Genomic DNA, 27,199 nt, shown 5'->3' on the forward strand with positions numbered 1-27,199 from the left:
GATCATCCTTCTGCTGCATATCTCTCTGAAGAACTTCCTTTTGACGATATTCTGTTTCGTTAGGCTTGCCCGAAGCAGGGTTTAGCACCAACGCCTATTCCCGTTAATAAGAAAGGTCCCTACATTGAAATGATAGTGGGAAAATAGGAAACATCTGTTCTTGATAGATACTGGGGCACAGAAGTGTTCCATTGATCATTCTCGGGTTCCAAACATTCCACTGTCAGGGCAAACCAATGTTTCTGTAGGGTTTTCTGGCACCCCAGTTGTCTGCCCAGTTTCTTCACCGGTACCTATTTCTTTGGGTTCCTTCACAAACCACTATCAATTCCTTTTGACTTCGAATTGTGGAGAGAATTTGCTGGGGGTGAATCTGTTGAAAGAATTAAATGCGGTAATTCATTGTTCTGATGGCGTGCGTTTGACGATTTCACCACAGCAACTTTCTGTCTCACAATTCTTAACCAGACATTTGCCGCCAGAATTCAGTGGTGTACCAGAGTGTTTATGGGCAATTGACGACAATGACGTTGGCGTTTTACAGATTGAGCCTGTCAAAATAGTCTTGAAACATGCAATAAAGCTGCCACGTATTCCACAATATAAGATTTCAGTTGAGGGCTAGCATGCTTTGAAATGCATTGTTTCCGATTTTGTGCATCAAGGGGTGATTGAGGAAATTGCAGGTAGTTTGTGCAATAGTCCAATTTTGCCTGTGTACAAAAAAGGCGATAATGCAATTCCATTTCTTTTCATAATTGATTTACGTGTCATTAATAAGGTTGTCGCTCCGCAATTTCCAATTGTGCCTGATGTGACGACAATATTAACCATGATCCCGGCTTCAGCTACTTACTTTAGTGTTGTGGATCTGAAGAATGCTTTCTTTAGTATTCCTATACACAAGGACAGTAGATACTTGTTCGCGTTCACCTTAGGGGTACGCTTGTTCACCTTTACCCGTGCACTGCAAGGTTACACGGAAAGTCCTAGCATCTACAGTAGGGCTTTTAAAGAACAGCTTATTACTCTTGAGTTGCCCTCTACTTGTACAATGCTTCTGTATGGTGATGACTTGCTTTTAGCTGCAGACTCTGAGAGCGCTTGTAAGGAGTGCACTGTGTTATTGCTTATTCATCTGGCTAAACATGGTTACAAAGCTTTGCTTAAAAAGTTTCAATATTGTTTTCAGGAGGTCGCCTATTTAGGGTATCTCCTGTCAAAGGAGGGAAGTAGATTGACACCTGAAAGGATAAAACTAATTTCTCGCATGTCTGTCCCAAATACACAGAAGGAAGTTAGAGCCTTGATAGGTATCGCTTCTTACTGTAGGTTGTGGATCCCAAACTTCTCACTAGTGATTAAGCCAATGTTGGCTTTGACGAAGAAGGGCATTTCTCCGCCATTGCCGTGGAACACGGAACACCAGCAATCATTTGATCTGCTCAAGACTGCATTGTGCTCGGCACCGGTTTTGGGCACACCAAGCTATGAAAAAGCCTTTGTGTTGTTTGTGCATGAATGTGATGGATGTGCTTTGGCTGTATTAACGCAGGAACATGGAGGAAAGAATAGGCCATGCGGTTACTTTTCTTCCACCCTTGATCCTGTAGCATGCGCTTTGCCAAGATGTTTGCGAGTTGTCGCTGCTGCTGCGTCTGTAAAACAGAGTGAGGGAATGGTCCTAGGCCATGATCTAACCCTGATGGTGCCTCACTCTGTAGATGTTCTACTGAATAGAACTCAAACACAACACCTCACTTCCGCATGGTTGACGAGATATGAATTGATCTTGTTCGCTCCCCACATACAAATTAAGAGATGTTGCTTTCTTAATCCGGCTGAACTCTTACCTTTCCCAAAAGGTACTGCTTGCAGTGACGAAGAGACACATAACTGTCTGTATACTACCGAACAAGAGACAAAGGGTAGAATTGATCTAAAAGACACTCCTTTGAACAATCCACAAGGGGAGCTGTTTTGTGATGGCTCCTGCTTCAAACTCCCGGATGGTATCACTACATTGAGCATGGTCATGGAAACCAAGAGAATCACACATAACTCTGCGCAGGCCGCAGAGATTATAGCATTGACCCAAGCTTGTGAACTTTCCGAAGGGCTTACAGTAAACATATATATATGATATATATATATATGATAGTCAGTATGCCTTTGGGGTGGTTCACAACTTTGGGAGACTTTGGTCAGAAAGAGGGTTCTTAACTTCACATGGTACAAAGATTCAGCATGGCTCCCTAATAGTACAACTGCTCTCAGCGCTTGCGCCCCCTACTCAGTTAGCTGTCATGAAATGTGCAGCACATCGAAAGATTATAGATGATATAGGAAAAGGGAATGCTTTCGCTGATCAGATAGCTAAGCAGACTGCCACCAATTTCTCTGCAGAAACGCATGTTTCAAGGGAGACTGTAAATGCCTATGCAATGGATTAGGGTGTTGATTCCGTAAGGGATATCCAAGCCTATGCCACATTAGAAGAGTCCAAGAAATGGGCTGGAGGCTTGGGGAAACTTGATGATGATGGGTGTTGGGTGGACATAGTCGAAGGGAAATGGCTACTTCCTGACGCATGCGTGATGATGATGGTCGTCATGGCTCATGGCCCTACACATGTATGTGCCCAGAAGCTTACAAAAATGTTGGAGAATGTTTGGGCGAATGACAACATCTTTAAAATAGCTCAGCGCTATGATCAAGACTGCATGATCTGTTTACAGCACAATGTGGGAAAGGGACCATCAACTCCGAGGGGGAGTTTTGGACCACCTTCTGTCCCCTTTGAGGTTATTCACTTTGATTTTATTGAAATGGAACGGTGTAATAGCTTGAAATATGTGTTAGTTGTCATCTGCACTTTCAGCAAATGGGTCGAGGCTTTCCCTGTCAAAGACGCTACAGCCATGACTACTGGAAAAAACATGTTAAAGGAGTATTTTCCCAGGTTCGGCTACCAAGAGTCATCTGGTTGGACAATGGTCCACATTTTGTCGCTGCTGTAATTCTGCAGATATGTGTGGCATTGCAGATCGACAAACGGTTCCATTCGGCCAGACACGCTCAGAGTGCAGGACTAGTAGAAAGACACAACGGTATCATCAAGAACAAGCTCGCTAAAACGTGTGCCGGCACCAAACTAAAATGGCCGGATGCCTTACCGATCATGTTACTAGCTATGCGTACAACCCCTCAAACTAAGACTGGGCTCTCTCCATTTGAGGTGGGAATGGGGAGACCTGCCAATATCTGGAACCTTACGAAATGCCGATCTTTAAGGAATGTTGAAAATGTACTTCTTTCAGATTACTGTAGCCAGACTAAAAACCTGTATTTGATTTATCACCAGGTGCGATAGGCTTTACCTGTGCGATACGAGGGTCCGGGCCACAGCATTCGTCCTGGAGACTTGGTGTTAACAAAGGCATTTGAGCGATCTTCTTGCCTTGCACATCAGTGGCGGGGCCCTTTCCAGGTCCTGCTGGTCACCCAGACGGCGGAGCATGTCGCAGGCAGAAAAAACTGGATCCACGCGACACATGTCAAGAGAATTCCTCACCCAGTGCCATACGATAGAGAAGAAACAGAACCCCTCGCTAACGCTGCAACCAACGATCCTGAAGCAGTAAATAGCGTTGAGAGTGCATCAGAGAATCTCTCTGAGCCCGTGAGGCCTGTGGAACCGGTCATTTTGTCTCCACACTCTCCAATAGTTTTGCTTCCGGAAACTGTCATTCCGGATCTTGCATCTTCACTTGCTCTTGATACGCTGCTTCCAACGGGAAGCAACGACACATTGTTCTCGGATCAATCAGTACCAGGGACAACAAGGTACAATTTACGTCCAAGGAAATAGACTTATGGCACGGTTTGGCTGTGCATCTGAAGAAGGAAGGAAAAATCATCAAGTGCTTGCTTTTGGCCCAAATAATTGTTTGAAAAAGGGGATTCTGTTGGCTAGGGTTGTGGAAGTACTAAGAAGTCACTCGACCTGGAGGTCACCAGCAAAAAACATTGGGGTTTCCGTTTGAAGACTGCCATGCCTGCAACCGCTACTGCTCATACTGGACTGATAAATGATCGTGTGACCGGCCAGAAAAATTGACAAATTGTTTGGGCCTCGAAAACGTATTGCTGTTTTTTTTATAATGATAATTGGTTTTATAATAGTCACTGATTTAGGCCTTTGGCATCTCGAGGAAGTACATTCATTAGAGACCTTGTTACCGACTGAAAATGTACCCACTGTTTCTACTCCCTTCGTGCATTTCCATACTCTGTCTCCTAGAGACTCCCAACATAGACAAAGATATTACAACAATAACGTGTTACTTATCAAGAATGCTACACATGCCATTTTTAATACTTCCGACTGTTGGGTCTGCTCGCATTTACCGCAACATTGGGAAAGGGGCTAGGTTGGTATATTCATCCTTTACCTTTGACAACTGCTTGTTATGCTTCCCTTAGAGCACTGTTCTTTGGCCGTTGGAACAATGGCATCTTGGGGAACTTTGATGGTACTAATTTGAATAGTTTCGAGAAACGTGTTCTGACTCCCCTGGGATGCTCGCTTTTCGCAAATAGAAGTAAGCCTAACGTTGCTTCTATTAGGCCCTCTGATAGACTGTCTCGTCCCTTTCAATCTTTGATTTCCTTCAAGATTGCTCCGATTGGCAATAAGGATGCCATGGCTCCATCTTGCGCTGTTAACCATAGCCCGGATTTTTCAACAAATTCTTTACACAAAGACAATACCTTCATCGTGGCGTTCATCTCTAATAGTTCCAATATTTAAAAAGGGCAATCGAGGGGCCCCTTCCAACTATCGCCCCATCGCCCTTTTGGACACCCCTAGTAAAATATTCTGCAGAGTTGTATTGAGAAGTTTCAATCAGTGGACGCTTGAGGCCCAACAACGAGACCCGAATCAAGCGGGCTTTGTCTCTGGTATGGGAACTTCAATAAATTTAATTACATTAAATGCCTTAAAAAAGCAAGCACATTACACCAAAACACCAATGTATTTTGCTTTTATTGATTTACAGGCGGTATTTGACTCGGTTTCTAGAGTCAAGCTCATTAATAAGCTTATTGAAGCAGCATGTCCATCTACCCTGACCGATATCATTTATTTACTACATTCAATAATGGGTTTACTATCTACGTCCATCAATACGTCGAAAGGTCTAAAACAAGGCTGCTTATTGGCCTCTGCCTTATTTAATTTTTTCACACAAAACATCAAGAAGATGTTCAAGGAGGTGTCATCTGACTCTCCTAAATTAAATAACGTAGTTATTCAAGCTCTCTGGAATGCGGATGATCTTGTTCTTATATCCAAGACTCCCAGTGGTCTCCAAAATCTTTTGACAGCTCTGACTCAGTATTTTGATCTCAATGCGCTGATTGTAAACTTAAAGAAGTCTCAGGTTGTGCAATACATACCAAATATCTCAATGTATAATAAGATGAGCTGGAAAATCAAAGGTGTCGACCTTGCTATTGTGCAAAATTATACATACTTAGGTCTAGCATTTGATGATGCCCCGAATGCCGACACCCAAAAACTGATAGTTGTAAATAAATTGATTCCGGCCATATCCCAGACCAAAATGGTACTGTTTAAATTTAGTAAATTTTCAATTTTACCTGCTATTTTATACTGGCGACAAAAAATAACGCCAACTCTGCTTTATGGTCTGGAAACTAGAGTTTTCATTGAAAACTTTTTCTTTGAAAAACTTGAATCAAAATTCTGGCGGCAAGCATTGAGACTTCCTGTATGCACTCCCGGACCGTGGTTGAGATATGAGTTGGGTCTCACATCCCTACATGCAAGATATCACTAGCAATTATGTGCATTGTTTAGAAAATGTTTAATTTATGATAAAACGAATACTTTACTGTCAACAATGTCAAATTATATGTTTCAATCAAAGCATCGCTTTATCCAAGATTGGACAAATAATGTTATTCTAATACTTGCCAGAGCTGAAACTACTCTTGACTCCCTGATCAACAATCCGGATTATGTAAAAAAAAAAATCTTTTTACAAGATTGGATTAATACTCGTTCTGCTTGCTGTACTTAGAAACATTTTAATGCACAAGCATTCCTGGATAGAAAAAATGGGGGTTACTGAGACCTACTTGCTGAAAGCTCTGAATCCAAAAATACGTACAGCTATATTGCGTCTACGTTTTAATCTTTGGTATACTCGAGATATACAAGCCCAAAGAAAACAGCTTAGTCAGGCTCAAAATGTATGTCGATTTTGTTTTGACTCAACAAGTCAAGAGACACTTGAACTTCTCATAATTAAATGTCCTGCCTTATGTGATTTGAGAAATAGATACTATGCAAACTATCTGATTCATATATCATATGTGCTACCAGAGCACAGATGGGTTTATACATTGCCACAGTTAATTTTCTTAATGCCCTGAATCTAGAAAGTAAACCTAGTCTCCCTGAGATCTAGGAAATGGATAGCTTATAAACATCTGACGAACTGAACTGTGGCACATTTACTTGCACATTTGCACATTTGTATACTCACATTTTTACATATATAACTGTCATTGGCCCTCATTACGACCCTGGCGGAAAGTGACTGACCGGACCGCCACAGCGTAAATAGCGTTTCCGCCATTGCACGATGGAGCAAAGTGCGGCCCATTCCGACCCATCGGGCACGAGCACCACGGCATGGCGGAAGTGCAAAGTCCGCGATGGCGGAAATGACCCCAAAACGGCCCACACCGCCGCCGTACGGCGCCCAAGGTGCAATACCGCCACCCATCTTAGCGGACACCGCAGTGAGCGCCAACCGGAAAGTACGGTGACCGTAAATATACGGAAACGGAAGTAAAAACATGGGCCCGGAACGGGAAACAACACGCCGTACACCTATAAAACCACAAAATCCACACAACCACTAAAAACACTACCCTGAGACACATCCCAACCCGTCATCCACCCTAGTGAAACCAAGAAAAATGGGAAAAGTAGCGAAGAAAGCGTGCGACCGCAAGCGGCAGGTCCACTTCTCCCGTGAGGAACTCACCGTGCTTACAGAGACCCTCCAGGAGAATGCCGCCGCCGTCTTCTCCACGCAAATGACCAGGACGGCACTTGCGAACAAGAAGGCCATATGGGCCCTGGTGGCACAGCGGGTAAGTGCGGTGGGAACCGCACCCCGCAACCCACAGCAATGCAGAAAGCGATGGGACGACCTGCGGATACGCGTCCGTAGCATACTTTCTGCCAACCGCAACATTGCCACAGCCACCGGGGGAGGATCGGAATCACCCATCAAGTTGACCCCCTGGGAAGAAATCTGTGCCTCCACCATAGGAATGGAGAGCATAGAGGGAGTCGGAGGGATGGAGAAAGGAGTGCAGACATCCGGAGAATCAGGTAGGTGTCCCAAATAAAACCATGCCAAATCCACAATGTCCAATCATGTGAATCACATGTGTCCACATAGCGCAACAGTAACACATGGCCAGGAGAACGTCCACACACATTGGCCTGATAGCGCACTTTAAAACTCACAATAAATACATAAATAATTAAAAACCCCTAAAACACCCACTACACGTGCAGCAGGCACACCCTAACTGCAGGCTGCCAAACAACTGCACCCTCACTCCACACACAAATGAAAGCACCTCCAAGGCCCCGACCCAAATCACCCTCAGGTACCACCCCAATGCATGTGATACATTGCCATTCCAATTCCCACAGACCCATTAATAACGCTCGCCCTCCTTTACTCCACCACAGGGTCCGATCCAAACGACGAGCTTCAGGACACCCCTACCAGCACACCTGCAAAGAGGGCCAAGACCAACGGCCAAAGACCCTCCACCTCAGCTGCACGCATCAAGACACGGCAGCAGCACAAATCAAGTGGCAGCACAGAGGAGGGAACATCAACATGCACCCCAGCAGCCAGCATGCCCACAACAGCAGCACCACAGGTCCCCCCAATGGATGCCACAGAAGGCACTGCCTCTGGTGGCAGCAGCACCATAGGTGACACCCCATTAATGGCAGCATGCTCCGACACAGAAGACGGGGATGTCGAAGTCAGATCCATCCATGACCTGTCCCAATCCCCCTGTCTGTTCCATCCCGTACACCATGAGGATACCACGCAGGGGCACCCACAAGACGACGACTGGCCATCCCCCACAAGCCCTGTGGCAGGGCAACATGAGGCGACCAGCCACTCTGTGACACCACCGCAAATGGCCATGGCCCAGCAGAGGCAACAGTCCCTCGACCAGGTAATCGTGCAACAGCAGCAACTGGCCACGCTCCTCAAGGACCATGCCGATGAATGTGGGGGCACTAAGGCAGACATAGAAACATCAACTGAGACACTCAGGGCAGAAATGGAGAGAAGTACAGAGACACTAAGGGCACAAATGGAGAGTAGCACCGAGAGCCTGAGAGTCGAAATGGAGAGTAGCACCGAGAGCCTGAGAGTCCAAATGGAGAGAAGCACCGAGAGCCTGAGGGGGGAACTGCATGCGACGTCCAAAGACGTATGTGCCGAACTTGCCGCAGTGCGCCGTGTGCTCACTGAGCTCTCACAAACCCTTAGGGACATGCATGGACGTGAGCAGGCAGAGACATCATCCGTTGCAAGTTCCGTCCAGGGCAGTCCCCAACGTAGATCTGGGAGGAACCTGCGCTCCACAGGCAGGGGTGCCCCTGATACCCGCAGAGGGGGCATGCAATAGCGACTGCCCACTGACAATGTGCATCTTTGAACACTGGTGTTCGGGGGGAGGTAGGAGGGTGGAGGGGGTGTGTTGGGCTCACTTGGGTGGCGGGTCGATAGGGTGTTCAACATGATATCACATATGCCATAAACAATGCACGATCAACCAATGAGATGTGTGGACAATGATCTTTGTGTACTAGGCCATCATAGGCGTACAGTCCATATTGTGCATGTACCAGACACACACAGTGCCACGAGTCCCGTGTCCATGTATCAGCCACTAGGCGTGAGTGCTAGAAGCATGCATCAATGAGATGCTGACGAATGTCACGGCCCTCCTGTGCCTCGCGGACTCCTTGAGGTGCTGCCACATCCCCACCCTCATCATGACCATCTTCAGGTGGTTGCAGTTCTGCGTCAGGGGGCATGGGCACATTTCTACGTACGCACATGTTGTGTAGCATGACACATGCCATCACCATCTTTGCAACCTTCTCATGGCGGTACAGGAGTGCCCCGCCAGTCTTCAGTAGGCCGAATGCCTGTTCAATGACTACACGGGTACGTGAGTGGGCATGGTTGTAGTCCTCCTCATGCTGGTCCCGTGGGTTCCGGACTGGTGTGAGGAGCCATCTCTTCAGTGGATATCCGGCATCACCTGTATGTGGACGATAAACGAATTATGTGGAATGCCATTGCTACGTACGCACCCCCCCCCCTTCCTGCCAGGTCATTGCCGCATCACATACCCCACATCATCATGCATGAAATGAGACTCACCGAGTAGCCAGGATCTGTACCCTGCGTGTCGCTCCATGTAGCGTGGTATTGTTGAGTTCCTCAAGACCATAGAATCATGGGTTGATCCAGGGAATCGGGCACAACAATGTGTAATGATCCTGTTGGAGTCACACACCATTTGTACATTCAGAGAATGAAATTGTTTTCGGTTGCGGTACTGGGCCTCCATGGCATGTGGGACGACCAATTCCACATGGGTGCAGTCGATGGCACCAAGACAACCCGGTATGCCGCCAAGTGCATGCAATCCCACTTTTGTGTTGGTAATTTCCTGCTCCGAGCGTGGTAGAGAGATGTAGTCGTCTGCGTGCTGCAGGAGGGCATCGAGCACTTGCAATAGTGTCCGTGAGAACAGTGGCTGAGAAATGCCATGCAACTGTCCGACTGTGTGCTGGTAGGTGCCTGTGGCCAGGAAGTGGAGTACAGACACCACCTTCAGTAGGGGTGGGATGGCGGTTGGGCTATCTATCATGCTGACAAGGTCAGCCTGTGTCATGTCCACAATGGCGGCTATGGTGTCCCGGTCCAAACGGTAGAGGGTGTGGATCTGCTCATCAGTGAGGTTGAACGGATGTGCTCGGAGGCGTGGGATTGCGGGCTGCCTGCGTGGTGGTAGTGGCTGTGCTGGCGGCCCTTGCTGGCCCTGCCTTGCCCTCCTCCTCCTCCTGCGTCTCCTCCGTGCGGCCGGTTGTAGTTGGTGTTCGTCTTCTTCTTGAAGTTGGAGTACTTGCAGTGCTATCAGGTCCCCCAGGGCCAACATAGCTAGTCCTGCCGGTAGCATTTCGGAGTGGGTGTGGTTGTGGGAGGAGACTGGGTGTGCAATTTATGTGTTTTCAGGCTGTATGGCCTCCACCTGTGGTGATTCATTCCACCTGTGCAAGCTGCTCTCCCCTTTGGCCGAGCACGTCCCGCACACAACGCTGCAATTCGAGGAATGGCATCTTGCTATTACAATCATGTATTTGTACCCGATGGCCGTGTAAAATTGGTTGATATGTTCATTCGGCTATGGTCCCATTGTTTCACATACTATCTTAGCAGTCGCGAACAGACTTGTGAAGGGTCAGTGGAACGTAGTACTCGAGTAACGGTGGACCCTCATGCATCACTGTACCGAGTTGCAACGACGGGCGGGGCGTCCCATTTGTGAGTGAAGGCAGTTGCCATTTTCACACACAGCCGCACTCGATGGATTAATTTGTGATTTCAAGCGGCCACAGATGCCTTTTCAACGTGATGTTGCAAATGAGGAATTCGAAGGGCGGCGCTTTCGGTTATCAGCTAGCGGCGAGGAGATGCCCACAGGTCTGACTGCAAATATAACGTTCTATTGTTCAATGTCCTTGGGACAGGGGCCATGGCGAGGATGCAATTATTGCTATGAATAGTTTGGGATGCGCAATAGCGAAGTGGACGATGAGGCCGGACGTTCCCAAATACATGTTACTTCACAACACTGGAATTACGGGCTGGGGCACAGTGGATTTTGCAGGCTGCATAACGCACAGACTCAATGGAATTCTCACATGTTATGTGAGTATGGAAACAGGTGTTATCATTACGGGATGAGGGAATGATGAATGGATGCATGGACAGATGATTTGATACAGTGTTTGCCATGTACAGGGCTTCTTGGAATCTGTCCGCCTCCCCTGCGCTATGTGATGCAGGGCTGCCATAGTGGGACCATCGTCTATCTGGCCTTGTTGAGCCCTCCCTGTCTCGACGCGCCTTCAGACACTTGTGTCCATGCACGTTACCAATCCCATCTGATGGATTCTGTTTTCACAGACGCATGCACAGGTACACTCGTTTGTGATGGTGTTTTCACCTCGATATAGATAGTTATGAGTCGCAAGTGGTTTTTGGGTGGTGATGATCCTTTGGAGTGGGCTAGCATGCATATGGCTGTGGATTTAGTGTGATCATTGAAGTGAGTTGTTCGAATGTAGTTCTGATGGCCATTCTATTCTTTTTCTTTTCTTTTGGTTGACAGGTATCTCCTCCCCTTTTGCCACTGCCATCTGTATGCCACTCCTGCAGATGGCTTTTACTCCCGACACCTGCTGCTTCGTGTTAATCAGTGGAGCAGCATTACGATCTTATGGGACGATCGCCAATGGGCCACATGCCCTTACGCAGTACTAGTGGCTCGGAGCAACATTTCGGCCTTTCAGCTGGACTAGTGCCTCCCCATTGGGACGGCCCTGCGGTTCTGTGCGCTTCCATGTTGCCTTTTCATACGAGAATGTGGCCCTGTGTACCATGAAGGAACAGGGCGTCACACAAGAAGTAGCTGGTCATTTCTTGCGGATGCAGCCCACAATGGTGAAATGTGTTTTGGAGTTCATGGCCTAATGGCTGTATGGGCTTGGTGAATTTGTTGTGCATTAAATTTCTATTCTGATATGGGCCGTGTAGCGTTCTTCTCTGCAAGTGATGTGGCATATTCCTGTTTGGGGAGCGATGTATTGTGAGGAGATCTGCATTGTGTTCCAGCTTCGGAGTATAGTTGCGTGGTACTGTGCTGGGCGCGTTTGCCTACGAAGCCCAGTGAGGTCAGGGATGAGGGCTGCCAATATGACTGTTTGAATGATGTCATGCTCAGGGGCGGGGGATTAGGTTTTGTGTAACAGATGCCGGTCAGCCAGGTGGACTGGTGGAATGATGTGATTTTCGGAATATTGCTGGTCACAGGTGCCTGTGTTTGCGTGCGTTTCTTGGTGGGAGACTGAGGTCATGTCCATTGGAATGGCTTCTGTATTCGTGCCATCTGTGCCCTGCAGCTCCCATTGGCCCCTCTTGAGATTCTTTTGTTCGTTGGCATGCATGGGTGACTTGTACATTTCACTGGTTGCATTGTGACTTCATTGCACCTACGGGGAGTTGTACAATGTGGCCAGGGAGCGGTGTACAGGCACTCAGTGGGGCCGTTTACGGTTGATTCGCGATGCCGTACTTCTCACCATGGCGGAATGTTACTTTCCGCCGTGCTTGATGGCGTTAGGTACATGTCCGCTAGGGTCGGAATTCGCGTACCGTTGCGCCATGGTGGTATTTACGGTTTGGCATGGCGCGCGCGCGCGTACTTGGTGCAGTTAGCGTTGGCGTTCACTACGGTGTCGCTAATGGCATCGTACTTTACGGTGACGGGTCATAATCGCACCGAGCGGTATTCGATGGCGGTATTGCATTTCCGCCATCGTTTTTCGATTTCCGCCAGGGTCGTAATGAGGGCCATTGTGTTTAAAATGTTTAAAAGTTTAATGCTTAAATGTCGTGATTAGCATAACTGTGCTTTGGACGTTCTATACACTTTGTGATGAATTAAGAATTTTATGTAATCTTAAGTAATCTTATGAAACTTTTATAAAAGTTTTTGTAAAAATTGAAAAGTTGAGAAATCAGCTAAATCAATTAATTTAAAAAAAAATACCTATTCTTGTGTTAGTAGCTTCAATGCTATAGTTGGCATTGTTCTCAATGCACTATGGGTGCAAGACATATTGAATTACTTGTGAATTAGTTGCTTCAATACTATAGTATGTGGGTAATGGGTGCAATAGGGGTGCATGAAGTGTTGAATTACTCTTTTATTAGTTGATTGAATACTGCACTTGGGTAGGTTCAGAAGTAGTAGTTGCTTCAATACTATAATTTGGTAGTGTAAAGACTGGAGGGGTGTCAGGTAATATTATCCCTACCAAAAATATCGCCATATATATGGTCGTCGGGAACGCTATAGGCAATATTTTTGGCAGGATAATTTGTGGGAGCGCGGGTTGCAAGGGTGTCCCCAGCGCATTTAAAAATAATGCTGGGTTGAGGGGGTGTCCCCCGCAGGGTTCATACCTCAATATTGCTGCAAAAATATGGCCGTATTTTTGTATCGAAATATTTTTGTGGAGATATTAACACATGGAACTTGAACATGTATCTGTACTTCTGCCCTCTATAGGTTTGGGGCAGAGCACCCTAGTCAAAGTTTTCTAAATGATAGGAGGTGATGCAGGCTGGTTCTTAAGTGCAGTGAGTTCCCAGGCCCCCAAAAGGGAATGTCCACACATTATGTTATGTGATAACACAGGTTCTTTACGTAAAATAAGGTTCAGTAAACTATATACATATAAATAATAACACTTTGTACTCAGGCAGTTCTATTCAAAGAATGCCAAATATATACACTCTACATGGTATCACACAATACTTAAATGCACGAACTGCAGGTGTAACAGGATAGATTAGGGAGGAAAGACATTTTTGTTGTGAACTGTAGCAGAATGCTTTCTTTATACTAGATAAACAATTATATGTGAGGATCCCCCACCACCTAGGCAACCTGTAATGGAAAAGTTAGGGAGTAACTTATCTTGTCTTTTACAGTCCAGTCCAAAAATGTTCAATAATGCTCTGCTTTCTTTTTAAAGGTTCTACCACCCCAAAGTACCCGAGAAGCCACAGGAGAACATGATCCACAATGATTCTGAGACCCCTTGGCGACTCCTGAGGCTGGAAGATTTGCTTCTTCGTTACAGTACCTTTGATGCCTTGACAGGTGAAGTCAGATGATTCCCTTTGAGGATGGACCCCATTTGGAAGAAAGAGCCACTGGAATGTTGAGTCCAAGAACAAAAACTGAACCAAAGTCTATATGAAGTGCAGCAGTTTTACTCTTTGCAGTGCTCTCCGTTGGTCGACAATTTCTCAGACTGTAGGAGTGCTGGGAAGATGAAACTTGGTGTGGGCTCCTGAAACATTTTGGCAGATGAGAGTATCATCAAAGACCCATGGGGAACTTTGATAACTTCTGGCAGTGATGGTTGCAGACGTTACATTTGTTGACGGGTTGCAGAATTTCACGCTTTTCTACCTTTCAGTTCTTCACTTCTGCAGCCACAGCACGGACACTCGATGGTTTCTGGTGACCCGAACTACACCTCTGGAGTGGACCACAGACCTTCACCAAGTCTGGACCCTCCAGACATCTTCGTTGGATTCTGGTTTCAGGAATCCAACTGGTAGACCTTCTTTTGCACTCAGCAATTCTGGACCTTCTCTGGTGTGAAAAAGTGGTCAGTGATGATGGCAAGATGTCCCTTGAAGTATTCTTCAGCAGGTTGGAACTTTTGCAGCTCCAGGTGTGAAGTAGCACTATTCCTGCATAACCCTTGTCTGGGTGCTACACTGCAATGGGCTTCCAGCAGTAACAAACCCTCCTCTGGACCCTGGGTGAGACCAATGGATTTCTTTGTCTCAAGCTGTCCAGGCACACCTCTCCAGGATTCACAAAGACCCAATCTTTGTCTGGCAGGCACACAGGACTGGCTTCCAGGGTACTTCTGATGTAGAGTAGCACATTGCATGATGGTCCCTTGTAGCTCGGGAGAGGTCTCCTAGCAAGATTCTCCCTCGGATTAGTCCTTGGAGTGGCACAGCAGCCTTTGGATTTCAGTGAAGAGTAGCAGCCGCAATCTTCCTCCTCCAGTTGGACTCCATGGATCAGCTTTGGTTTCGACTTCAGCTTCTGAGCAAATTGTTGAGTACAGGGACCCTAGTTATACACGTGTTCCCCATTATCTCAGGCCAAGCCAGGCTCATTCAACCACTCACACAGAAGGGCATTCTTTCAGGCAGGCAGCCAATCAGGCTCACAGACATTTAGGCCACTCACTCCACCCAGACACCCAGAACACAGAATGTACCCAGCCTTTTAGAGCACTACAATGCATTCATACCAGTTTCAGTCAGGGTTGTCTCAGGCATCGTGTTACACACAGAAACCAGGCACCCACAACACAAAATGTGAGTTGGCTCCCAGCTCCATTCACACAGGTCCCACCCCAAGGGTGTACCCACAACAAGAGTTCTTGGGAAGGCTTCAGTCAGTCTGACAGGGGGCAGCCCCAGAGCCATATATGGTATTTCCACCCAACACCCAGTCAGGGGGAAGGGGCTGAGCCAGGGCTTCCCAGGACTTTTGGAAACAAGATAAAATTCAATAGAAACCAAGAGGCGACAGTGGCCACATTGCATTTGTTCAGGGATCCGTTGTATTCTATGGCAGTGCCTAGGTGTCCCAAACATGGAGGATACTCATAGCCACTGCCAAGTCAGCAAGCAGCTGCCACCAGCACATACCTTGCTCTGTGGACCACACAAAGGTGCCCAGAAACACACATAAGGGTACCCCCACACATGGTTGCCATAAGGGTATCCCATGGGTGTTGTTCACCAAAAGGAAACCATGACAGCTGCATTGCTCGAGGTCCAGGCTGGTCCTCAGTTGCAGGAAACATTAAAACATACAGTGATAAGAGGTTGGAGAAGGACTAGGAGGCCCAATCCCATCAAAAGGCAATTCCAGTACCACATTCTGCCCACCTAGACTGAGGTTAAGGCAACTGATCTCTCACAAGATTGTTACCCTCATCCAGACAGTCAACATACCCTCTTGTAAGGCCATCTGCATTGTCATTCCATGACCTCTTCTCAATGGTGAAGGCTAGCCCTTGCTGGTTAATGGACCACTGAAGCAGTTTGGGGCTTTCACCCTTCATTTGCATAAGCCACTTTAAGGGTTTATGGTCAGTTTAGACCTTGAAGTCAGACCCTGTAAGGTAAGGTCTCAAATGCCCAAATTATACTAAAACACTCCTTTTCAACAGTGGCCCACCTAAGTTCCCTACCCTTGAGTTACCTACAGATTAAAACTATGTGGTGTTGTCTCCCTCTGTCATTTAACTGGGACAAGATATCTCCAATTCCAGTCTCGCGGGCATCAGTTATAACAATAAAGAGTTTGCTGTAGTCAGGGCTACACAAGACAGGTGCCCTGAACATACTTTCCTTCAAACCATCTAAGGTCCTTTAAAAGTGTTCACTCCAATTAACCTTCTGGGCTTTTTGTGTGATGCCAGAGCTGTCATAGCTACAGCTATGGAGCCATAGTCTGCCATGAAGTTTCTGTTGTACCCAGTTAAGCCCAAAAAAGCACTCACCTAGGTTTGAGTAGAGGGATACTCACAGTCTTGTTCCGCTTATACTTTACTATGGAGAGGTTGGATTTAACACCCTCCTACCCCATGACCAAGGTAGTTAACCTTCCCTTCTGATATCTGGCACTTGGTTGCCTTGACAGTGAGGTTGGCCCTTTTCATGGCCTGCAACACAACACCTTATCCAAGTGTGTCAAATGGTTTTCCCGGTAGAACTGTAGACAGCAAAGTCATCCAAGTTGGCCACACAAAATGCCTCCAGTCCACTGAGAGCATGATTGACTGACCTTTGGGAGGTGGCAGGGGCATTCTTCAACCCAAAAGGCATAACCCTAAACTGGTAAAGCCCTTCTGGAGTTGAGAAAGCTGTTTTTCTGTGTCCTGATCAGTCAGAGCTAGTTTGCCAAGAGCCCGATTTGAGGTGAAAGGTGCTCAAAAACTTGGCAGCACCTTTCTTGTCTACAAACTCATCAGCCCTGGTATATGGGTGTGCATCAGTCTTGGTGACTGCATTGCCTTCTTTTTAGCACACACAGAGCCTCCAATCCTTGTTAACTACCTGGGAACTTGCCTTGGCGACAAGGACTACTAGGCTGGAACATGGGCTGGCTGAGGGTTCAATTACACCCAAGTCCAACGTCTTGGCGACCTGTGCCTGGATGTGGCTCTTAACAGTGTCTGATATCCTGAAGCATCTGCTTTTGACAGGTGCACTGTCACCAGTGTCAATATCTTGCCTACACCATGGTGTAAGTGAGAGCAGAGGGACAAACTGATGGAGCAAAGCCCTGGAGGTCATCTGCTCCTCTGGTGTCAGATCTGGAGAGAGTTGCACACCCTCCACAGAGCCACCCTGAGGTTTGCTATGCAGCAAATCAGGAAGTGGGCTCACTTTCATCCTTCTATGCCCTGAAGCTAGCAAGAGGCATGAGATGTCTCTTCTTCTATGGAATGGCTTGGGCCTGTTGACATAGCAGACTTGTGGGGCTACCCCAGGAATGCCCATGTCAACGAGGTAGTTTACTTCACCCATCTTGGAGAGTAACCTGAAGGGGCCAGTTCACTTATTATCCAAAGCTTGAGGCTTGGTAGGCTCCATCACAAGGATCTCTTGACCAGGAGCCCAGTTCACTTGTGAAGCCTTAAGATAATGCCATCACTTGTTCAATTCTTGGCTTGCCTTAAGATGTGCTGCTGTCTGGCCCATCATTGGTGCCATCCTCCTTCTGAGGCCTATGCCATAGTCCTCCACTTGCTTGGCAGGACCTGGAGGGGTGGCTTCCAAACCATATATTACTAAGGTAAGGGCCCCCCTCACTGAATGCCCATAGAGGGGCTGAAAGGGACTGAAACCAACACCCTCTTGAGGAACCTCTCCACAGGTAAACAACAGGTATGGCAGGAAGAGATCCCCTTTCCTCCCTAGGGGCTCTTCCAAAGCATCCAACATGCCCTTGAAAGTCTTGTTAAATCTCTAAACCAGACCATTGGTCTGAGGATGGTAGGAGGTGGAGAACCTGCAAGTTACACTCTGTTCTATCCACATAACTTGCATATAACTAGACATGAAGTTAGTTCCTCTGTCAAAAATCACCTCTTTAGGAAAACCAACTCTGGTGAAAATGTCCAGGAGAGCCTTGGCAACCACTTTGGCAGTTATGGCTCAAAGGGGTATAGCCTCACTGTACCTGGTGGCATGATCTACCAGTACCAGTATGAACCTGTGTCCACCTGATCTTGGAGGGTCTAAGGGACCACCACTGTTGATGCCCACCCTCTCAAAATGGTGTTCCAACCACTAGCAAAGACTGCACTGGGGCAATGACACTGCCTCCAGTCTTGCCAGACAACTGCCAAGTGGGACAGTTCTTGCAGTTGACTTCCACTTCTACTCCCATCCTGAGCCAATAAAAGTGGGCTGAACACCTTTTCTTGGTCTTCTTAATACCAAGATGATCAGCTAAAGACACCTCATGGGCCAACTGAGACAGGAAGGGCCTGTACACATTGGGTACAACAAACCTTTTGACTGCACGAGGTTCAGGCTCAGTGGGCTCACTGTAAAGGAGCTCACCATCCCCATGAATCTTAAAAGACCTAGGCACTTCACCTTGTGTCTGGGCCTGGACCTGTTCCTTAGACCCTCAAGAGAGTAGCACTCTCTCTTTGATCCTTAATGAAATCTGCCCTAGAGGACCCGTCCTCAGCAAACAAGCATTGGAGGTCTGGGTGATCCTCTGCGGTGAGTACCTCTCCCTGAGAAGGGTCCTCTGACTCTTTTCCCTCAGTAGTTGAGCCTATGGTCACCACTGGGCCTAGTCGCTCAGGAGCTGGAACTACAATGGGTGCTGCTGAAACAGCTGGAAGAGAAGAAGCCCCCTTCACAGAGGTGGTCTTCTTCCTCTTCCTCTTAACCTTAGGTTTCCCCTTTGGCTTGGTTAACTGACTGTCAGTCATACCCTGTGCGACCTGTAACCTGGTGACTGTAGCAGCAGTCAGGGGTAATCCATCAGAAATTAACCCCTTGCTGGGAGTGAGAGAAAACCAGGACTTGGATAAAGACATTAATACCAGGGTTAAAAGAGTCTTGGCGGATGTATTGGGGAAAAATATTTTAAACTCGTATAGAGTGGGTAAACTCTTCCAGGAAAATAAACCCAGACAAATCATCTTGGTTTTAACAAAAGTGAGTGTGAAAGAAAGGATTCTGAAGATGGCGAGAGAAAAAGGAAAACTTTTACTGAATGGAGACTGTGTGGCCATCTACCCAGACTTTCCCAAGGAAATTGTGGATTTGCACAGAGCCTTTAAACAAGCAAAAAATATTGCGCAGGAAAAAGGAATTAAAACCATTTTAGTCAAGCCAGCAACCCTAAAGATCTTTTTTGAGGAAGGGATAAAAAGCACTGATAATCCTATAGAAGCAGAGCGCTAGTTGTCTGTGGAGAAACGTGGAATGGATAACATTTCTCCTTAATGCTGGGATATTATGAGTGTCATGGTTTTTACTTATTTTAAATGTTCATATAATGTTGTTTTATTTGTTCTAGTGTGTGCATGACATTTTTATTATATTTAAATATTTAAATATATTGTATCTATTGATGGCTTATGTACGTCTTAGGTACGGCCGTTTTTAACGGTTGTTCTCGTAGCTCAAGCCTAAGTGCACGTGGAAAGTATTCGCAGGTGCATTCTTTTAATGTAACCAATGAGTTGGTATTGTGCATGCATAATTGGAATGTTGTTCCGAATATCTTTATTTATATAGCGTTAAGGGATGATTTCGATTGTTAAAAGATTGATGTATTTAAATATAAACCACAAAACACAACTTTGATTCTTTCCGTTAGTCATTGTTCTCCATATTCCGGGTACGGGTTCCTTTGATTGGTTTCGAAGCGGACGGCTGACGTATGACGGTGTGCATACGGCCGTCAACATAGGAGGGTGCCTTTCTCTTACATATTGGATTGTATGACTATGTGACTTAATGATACGTTGAATGAATAAAAGGCCCTGTGAATGAGGCCCTGGGTGTGGCCCCCTTCTCGCGTTTCAGAAAGCCGGTCGTGTGGGTGATTGCCAGGCGTTTATAATCAAAATGGCTGTTTACTATTATGTCATGCCATGTGTTCCATGGAAGGGTGCCTTAGCGGTCTCGGACGGGCCGGGACAACAAATGAGTGCAGTAATTGGAGGTGCAGCTGTGCAATCACGAGCTGGGAGGGACCGCAGGGCCGAAAACTATAACGAAGCAGAGGGGGGCTGGAAGAGTAAAGACAGGAGCAGGCCCAGTTATGACCAAGGAGCCCCTCTCACCCGACTCTGTATGCGTGTACAGTGAAGAGTCGCCACATGTCTGATTTCCGCTACACTGCTGTTGCATGGCACCCCTGTGAGGGGCCATGGTACATTCCACGGAGTTGTGTGGTCACATGGTTACCCATGTGACCAACCTAATAAAAGGTCCGAGCCGCTTCTGGCTCGGCAGTCACGAGTGAACCTGACTCCGCGTGTGTGTGTTGTGTTGGTGCCGGGGGGTGCCTCGCCACGTGTGCTGGGCCCAAGGTCGGGGCCCAGCTTGAGGACGGTGCCCCTGCCGGGCAACGCCGTCCGGACGGTGCCCCTGCCGGGCAACGCCGTCCCTGTGGGTCCCCCAGCCATGTGAGGCGGGTTGGGGATGCGACCCCGGCCTGGGTGCCCCCAGAGCCGGGGCCGCGGTGAGCCGGTTGCCAGCCGGCCCTGTGGGGAGCTCCGGTGTCCCGGAGCGGGTGGGATGAACCCCCACCCTACATCCCGCGGCGTGATCGCCGCACTTCACCGTGTGGTGTCGGGTGCCACCCGACCCGAACACGGGGCTGCCCGGTGACCCGGAGCAGCCCCCAACAATGGCGACGAGGCGAGGGGCCCCGCGTGCCCCGAAGAAGATATGGTGCGGGCCCATCTCCATCTGGGCCCGCGATGTGGAGGAGCGGAGACGACTTTCCCCCCTATCCCCGTGGGGGAGAGAAGTTTCTGCGGCGTCGGCCGCGAGAGGGGGGAGAAGTGTGCGGCCCGCGCCGCGGTGAAGAACGCGGGGGCTGCCGCTTTCCCCGTCGGGAGGGAGGGTGCCCCGGCGTCGGCCGCAACGAGGAGCGGCTAACATCGCTGCAGGAGGGAGGATGCCGGTTCCCCTCCCCAAGGAGCGTTGGTGCGGCTGACATCGCCGCGGGAAAAGAGAAGGAGGCGGGCCCAACACCAGCTGGGCCCGCAAGGAAAACATGGTGGGCGAGCGGCCCGCCCGTCCCCCGAGGGAGACGGAAGAAGCCCGCGGCATCGGCCGCGTGGGTGGCTGCGCCCCTCCCCCATCGTGGACCTCTCCCCGGCATCAGAGAGGAGGGAGAGGTAGCCGCGTTCATGACCACCATGAGTTGAGCGGCGTCGGCCTCATATGGAGTGAGCCTGCCCCCCCCCATAAGAATTGGCTGCGGCGATGGGCGCCGCAAAGGAAAGAAAAGAGGTGTGGGGGGCCACCGCACAGCTGAGGTGGCCCCGGTCCAGGAGAGGGGCGGGTACCGCCCACCAAGTGGGTTGCCTCTCTCTCAAGAGGGGTGGTGGCGGCTGCGGATGCAACAACGCGAAGGAAGCGGGTTCTGCCATCCGGCCATGAGGTTTGCCCCCATACAAGTGGAACTTGGCCGATGTGGCCCCTGGGCCTCCCCAGGTGCGGCTTTGCCGGTGTTTTGGGTGATCGTGTTGTAACTGTCCTAAATGAACGCTGGTGAGGGTGCAAGCTGGTTTCTGGCGACTCCATAAGGAAGATGGACATCATGAGTAACATTCCCCGGAAGACTGTGAGCCGGCAGAAACGGACTTGCTTAAAATGGCCCGGTTAGTGGGTAATGTTATGTGGTGCCAGTAGCCCTCACTGGTGCCGTTCAGGGACATGAGAGCCACTCACCCAGGTTAATAGAGGGTGTGTAAAGTAGTAGAGTGGCTCCAGTAGTAGTAGTGGTAGTTATGGTTGGATTTTGGAGTTTTGCATTTTGTTATGAAAAAGGAGGAGTGTTGCATGGCACCCCTGTGAGGGGCCATGGTACATTCCACGGAGTTGTGTGGTCACATGGTTACCCATGTGACCAACCTAATAAAAGGTCCGAGCCGCTTCTGGCTCGGCAGTCACGAGTGAACCTGACTCCGCGTGTGTGTGTTGTGTTGGTGCCGGGGGGTGCCTCGCCACGTGTGCTGGGCCCAAGGTCGGGGCCCAGCTTGAGGACGGTGCCCCTGCCGGGCAACGCCGTCCGGACGGTGCCCCTGCCGGGCAACGCCGTCCCTGTGGGTCCCCCAGCCATGTGAGGCGGGTTGGGGATGCGACCCCGGCCTGGGTGCCCCCAGAGCCGGGGCCGCGGTGAGCCGGTTGCCAGCCGGCCCTGTGGGGAGCTCCGGTGTCCCGGAGCGGGTGGGATGAACCCCCACCCTACATCCCGCGGCGTGATCGCCGCACTTCACCGTGTGGTGTCGGGTGCCACCCGACCCGAACACGGGGCTGCCCGGTGACCCGGAGCAGCCCCCAACAACTGCGTGCCTTCAGAGGGCGCCAAATGGACTCTGGGGTGCCTTTTCCTGCACATATGCAAACCGGATGACGGGACAGGCAATGGCGCGGAAAACGGTGTGGATACAAGAGAATGAATCCACCGGGCCATGGCCCAGCACCACCCACTCCCTCCCTGTCCGGGACAGGGGTGCGCATTAATGTGACAAAGGGTGTGGAGGTGGGGGCGTGGAGGTGGGGGTGTGGAGGTGCCAAGTGATTGTCCGGGAGACCACATGTTTAATAAGTAACGTCCCCGTGTTTTGACAATTTGAGGCAGCATAGGGTGTAGCGGAGGAAATAAAGCGGGTGCGGCATTCGTATCCTCTTTGCGTGCACGCTGACATCAACATAGCATGCAGCATTCTACTAGAACTCTTGTCCTCAAGCCTTGGTTTGGGACACATGCACACGCGCGACCTTTGTTTCGCTGTTCGTTTGCTAAAATGATGCATGTGCTTCTGGCAAGTGTTGCAGGACTCGGTCGAATGTTGTCGCACTTGTGTTCTTGTTTCTGACAGACCACGGTGTTGTGTGTGCCAATAAAAAGTGAATTGTGTGTCTGTGGGGAACTGCATGTTGTGCTCCCATTTGCACTATGTGGACCGTGAATGAACGCCTTAACTGTTACTGTGCGCTACTTCACAAAGAGTAACGTGATTGTTCACCTGAATCAATTTGGTTGCAGTGATTATGCCTGTGATATTAGTTGCTGTTATATGTGTTTTATTAGCAAACGTGTTTCCCCCAGGTGACATGATTTGATAGCCCTGTCCATGTTTGAAAGATTGTTACATGTGTCTTTTACAACGATACACGTATTTCATTTTGAAATGCAAGGGTTTCCTATGTTCCTTCATTAGTCAGACATGCTGTACTCTATAATAACATGTTTTATTGTATGCAACCTTTGGGATTTTGAACAGACAAAAATGCAGAGAGAATGTTAAGGTCTATGATGAATGTCCAAGAATGATACAACAATGACTACCCCCCGTATTGATCTGGTGATAGTGGAAATCATTAGAGGTAAAGGGGGCGAAGCAGAACAGGGGCGTTGTAATAAACTTATTGCATGGTCAAGTACTAATTTTACTGTTGTGACGACCGCCCATTGGGACACACTTCCTCTTACATGGCCAGTACCTAGTATTTCAGGGGTGTGCTGATTTTATATGTAGCCAGTGGATGTAGCACAGTAATGGGGCGGAGACAATGATTTTGTAGGCAAGTGTCTATGGGCCTCATCACGACTCTGGCGGTAAGTACCGAACATTACCGCCATGGCGTAATTAACGTTTACGCCATGGCCGGATGGCGTAAAGTGCGGCACATTCCGACCCATTGCGCACGTGCATTACGCCATGGTGGTAATGCAAAGAACGCGATGCCGTAAAAGACCCCAAAATGGCCCCTACCGGCATCGTACGCTGCGCATGGTGCACTACCGCCACCCATCATAGCGGTGACCGCAATTAGCGGTGACCGTAATTAGCGGTTACCGTATTTAGCGGTGACCACAATTAAGCGGAAGCGGAAGTAGCGTCATCGCGGCGGAACGGGAAGGAGCACGGCGGCCATCTTTAAAAACACAATCCATTGCCATCCTCCCCAACCATGCCAGATCCGACCCTGAAACCTTTCCAAACCCATCACCCACCCTATTATCCACCCGATAATGCCGAAAGTTGTGAAGAAGGCATGCGACCGGCAGCGCCAGGACCGCTTTACACGTGAGGAGCTCACCATGCTTGCCGAGACACTGCAGGACAATGCTGCAGTAGTATTTTCATCGCAGATGACCAGGCCGGCAATAGTCCAAAAGAAGGCCATATGGGCCTTGGTGGCACAGCGTGTCAGTGCGGTGGGGGCCGTACCCCGCACTGCACAGCAGTGCAGAAAGCGCTGGGACGATCTGAGGCTACGGGTCCGGAGCATACTCTCAGCAAACCGTAACCTGGGGACGGCAACTGGGGGTGGATCAGAATCCCCCATCAAGCTTCAGGCATGGGAAGAAATATGTGCCTCCACCATTGGGATGGAGAGCATCGAAGGAGTCGGAGGGATGGAGAGAGGAGCCCCGACATCTGGAGATGCAGGTAGGTGGCCAAATCAAGCCATGCTAAAAGCAACAAAGTTCAATCATGTGAAGTACCATGTTGACCCATAGTGCATATGCAACACATCGGCAGGAGAATGCCCACAGACACATCCCGAATACACCCTGCACAGATGCAGCATGCACACCTTAACTGCTGGCACCCACATACCACCATGCAACTTCCACACTAAGGCACAAAACCTGTATGCTCCTGCCAGAAATGTTCTGCATGTACCTACTGTTAAGATGTCACTCGTCACAATGCACGGCCAATGTCCGCAGACCCATCAATAACAGTATCCCACCTTTGCTCCACCACAGGCTCTGATTCAGACCTCCAAGATGAGGACACCACTGCCTCCAGAGCCACCAAGAGGGCCAGGACAACAGTGGCAAGGCCGCAAGCCTCCACCTCAGCAGTCCCTGGAAAAACACACCAGCAGCCACAAACCCTGCCAGGGGAAGAGGCCAGGTCAGTGACAGCCACCACAACAGTCATCGGACACGCAGCAGCAGCACCGCACACGTCAACAATTGTGCCCACCGAAGGGACAGGCTCCGCTGCGAGCAGCACCCTGGGGGAAATTGCTGCCATAGCAGCTTCCTCAGACAGTGAGGCAGGGAGCATCGAGGACATCGATGATGGAAGCCCCACTGCCCACCCACATTCCCCCCACACATCCCTAAGCCCCCTGCAGGCGGATACCACACAGGGGCATTCGGAGGCCGAGGATTGGCCAGCCACCCCATCCCCGCAGCCTGAGGCGAGCAGCCCAATGGACATGGCCATGAGCCAGCACAACCAGCAGACCCTGCAAGAGATATTCACCCGCCAGCAGCAGCTATCCACCCTCCTTAATTAACACATAGCAGAGTGTGGGGGTGCAAGGGTTGACATGGAGAGAAGCGCGGACCGAGTCACGGCTGCCATTGAGTCCTCCACAAAGGACATCTGTACAGAGCTCGCTGCTGTGCGGCACGTCCTCACAGAACTAGTACAGGCCATTAGGGACACGCGTCCAATCGTGCAGCCAGGACCCTCCTCATCAACCAGCTCGGCACAGAGCAGCCCCATCCGCAGATCTGGGAGGAATCTGCGCAGCAGGGGTGCCTCGGGGGCCAGGGGAGGGGACTGTCAGTAGTGGCTGGACAGTTGAGCAGGACTCCTTCACACACTGCTGCACAGACAGTACCACACCTTCATAGGGATTCCAGGGGGGAGGTGGGAGGGTGGAGGGTGAGAGGGTGGAGGGGGTGTGTTGGGGTGTTCAGGGGGGAGGTGGGAGGGTGGAGGGGGTGTGTTGGGGTGTTCAGGGGGGAGGTGGGAGGGTGGAGGGGGTGTGTTGGGGTGTTCAGGGGGGAGGTGGGAGGGTGGAGGGGGTGTGTTGGGGTGTTCAGGGGGAGGTGGGAGGGTGGAGGGGGTGTGTTGGGGTGTTCAAGGGGGAGGTGGGAGGGTGGAGGGGGTGTCATTCCTTTTTGAAATCACAATACACTTTTTCGTTTTGCACAAATCATATGTGTGGACATTGCTCATTGCGTATGTGTGCTTTATTGTTGAATAGTCCACAGTGTGCATTTTGAAGACACACACATTGGCCCGAGTGCCCTCTCCATGTCACACGCACACGACGTGTGTGCTAGAAGCATTGGTCAATGAGATTCTGACGCATTTCACGCCCCTCCTGTGCATCGCTGCCTCCTTGAGGTGCTGCACCATCCCCACCCTCATCATCCTCATCGCCAGGTGGTTGCAGTTCTGCGTCAGGGGGCAGGGGCACATTTCATCTGACGCACATATTGTGTAGCATGACACATGCCATGACAATCTTCGCAACCTTCTCATGGCGGTACAGGAGTGCCCCGCCAGACCTGCAGAGGCAGCGGAATCGTACCTTCAGTAGGCCAAATGCCCGCTCAATCACCACATGGGTACGTGCATGGGCACGGTTGGAGTCCTCCTCATGCTGGTTCTGTGGGTTCCGGACTGGTGTAATGAGCCACCTCTTCAGGGGATAGCCTGCATCACCTGTAAGTGGACAACAATGTATGTGTCAGGGATGAGAATGATTACTGAACATGACGTGACGCCATGCCTTGCATTAGACTGTTACTTTGCACCACTTTTAGTCGCACTAATGGATTCACACTATGCAACTGGTATATGTTCATGGCTTCCATGTACTGTTTTGCATGCCAAGTCACAATGAAGGGGTGACAAGTGCCTTGTGAGTGCACATCCACTGTGTCCGTTCAGGCTGTATTTTAGGTGACCTGGCACGTGTCCTGTGAGGTCAACGCTCACATGATTGCAACATTGATGTCTGGCACATTATGACCCCAGTGAACAATACTGATGTCAATGTGGACAGTTAGTGGGCCTTGCTGTCTGTGTTGTGGTGTATTGGTGTTCCTGTCCGTCATGTGCCTCCTTTGTGCGCAGTTATGGGGGACAGGCCTATCAGTAGATGGT

This window comes from Ambystoma mexicanum, chromosome 8, assembly GCF_040938575.1.
Source record: "Ambystoma mexicanum isolate Mex_15411 chromosome 8, UKY_AmexF1_1, whole genome shotgun sequence".
Taxonomy (NCBI): domain Eukaryota; kingdom Metazoa; phylum Chordata; class Amphibia; order Caudata; family Ambystomatidae; genus Ambystoma; species Ambystoma mexicanum.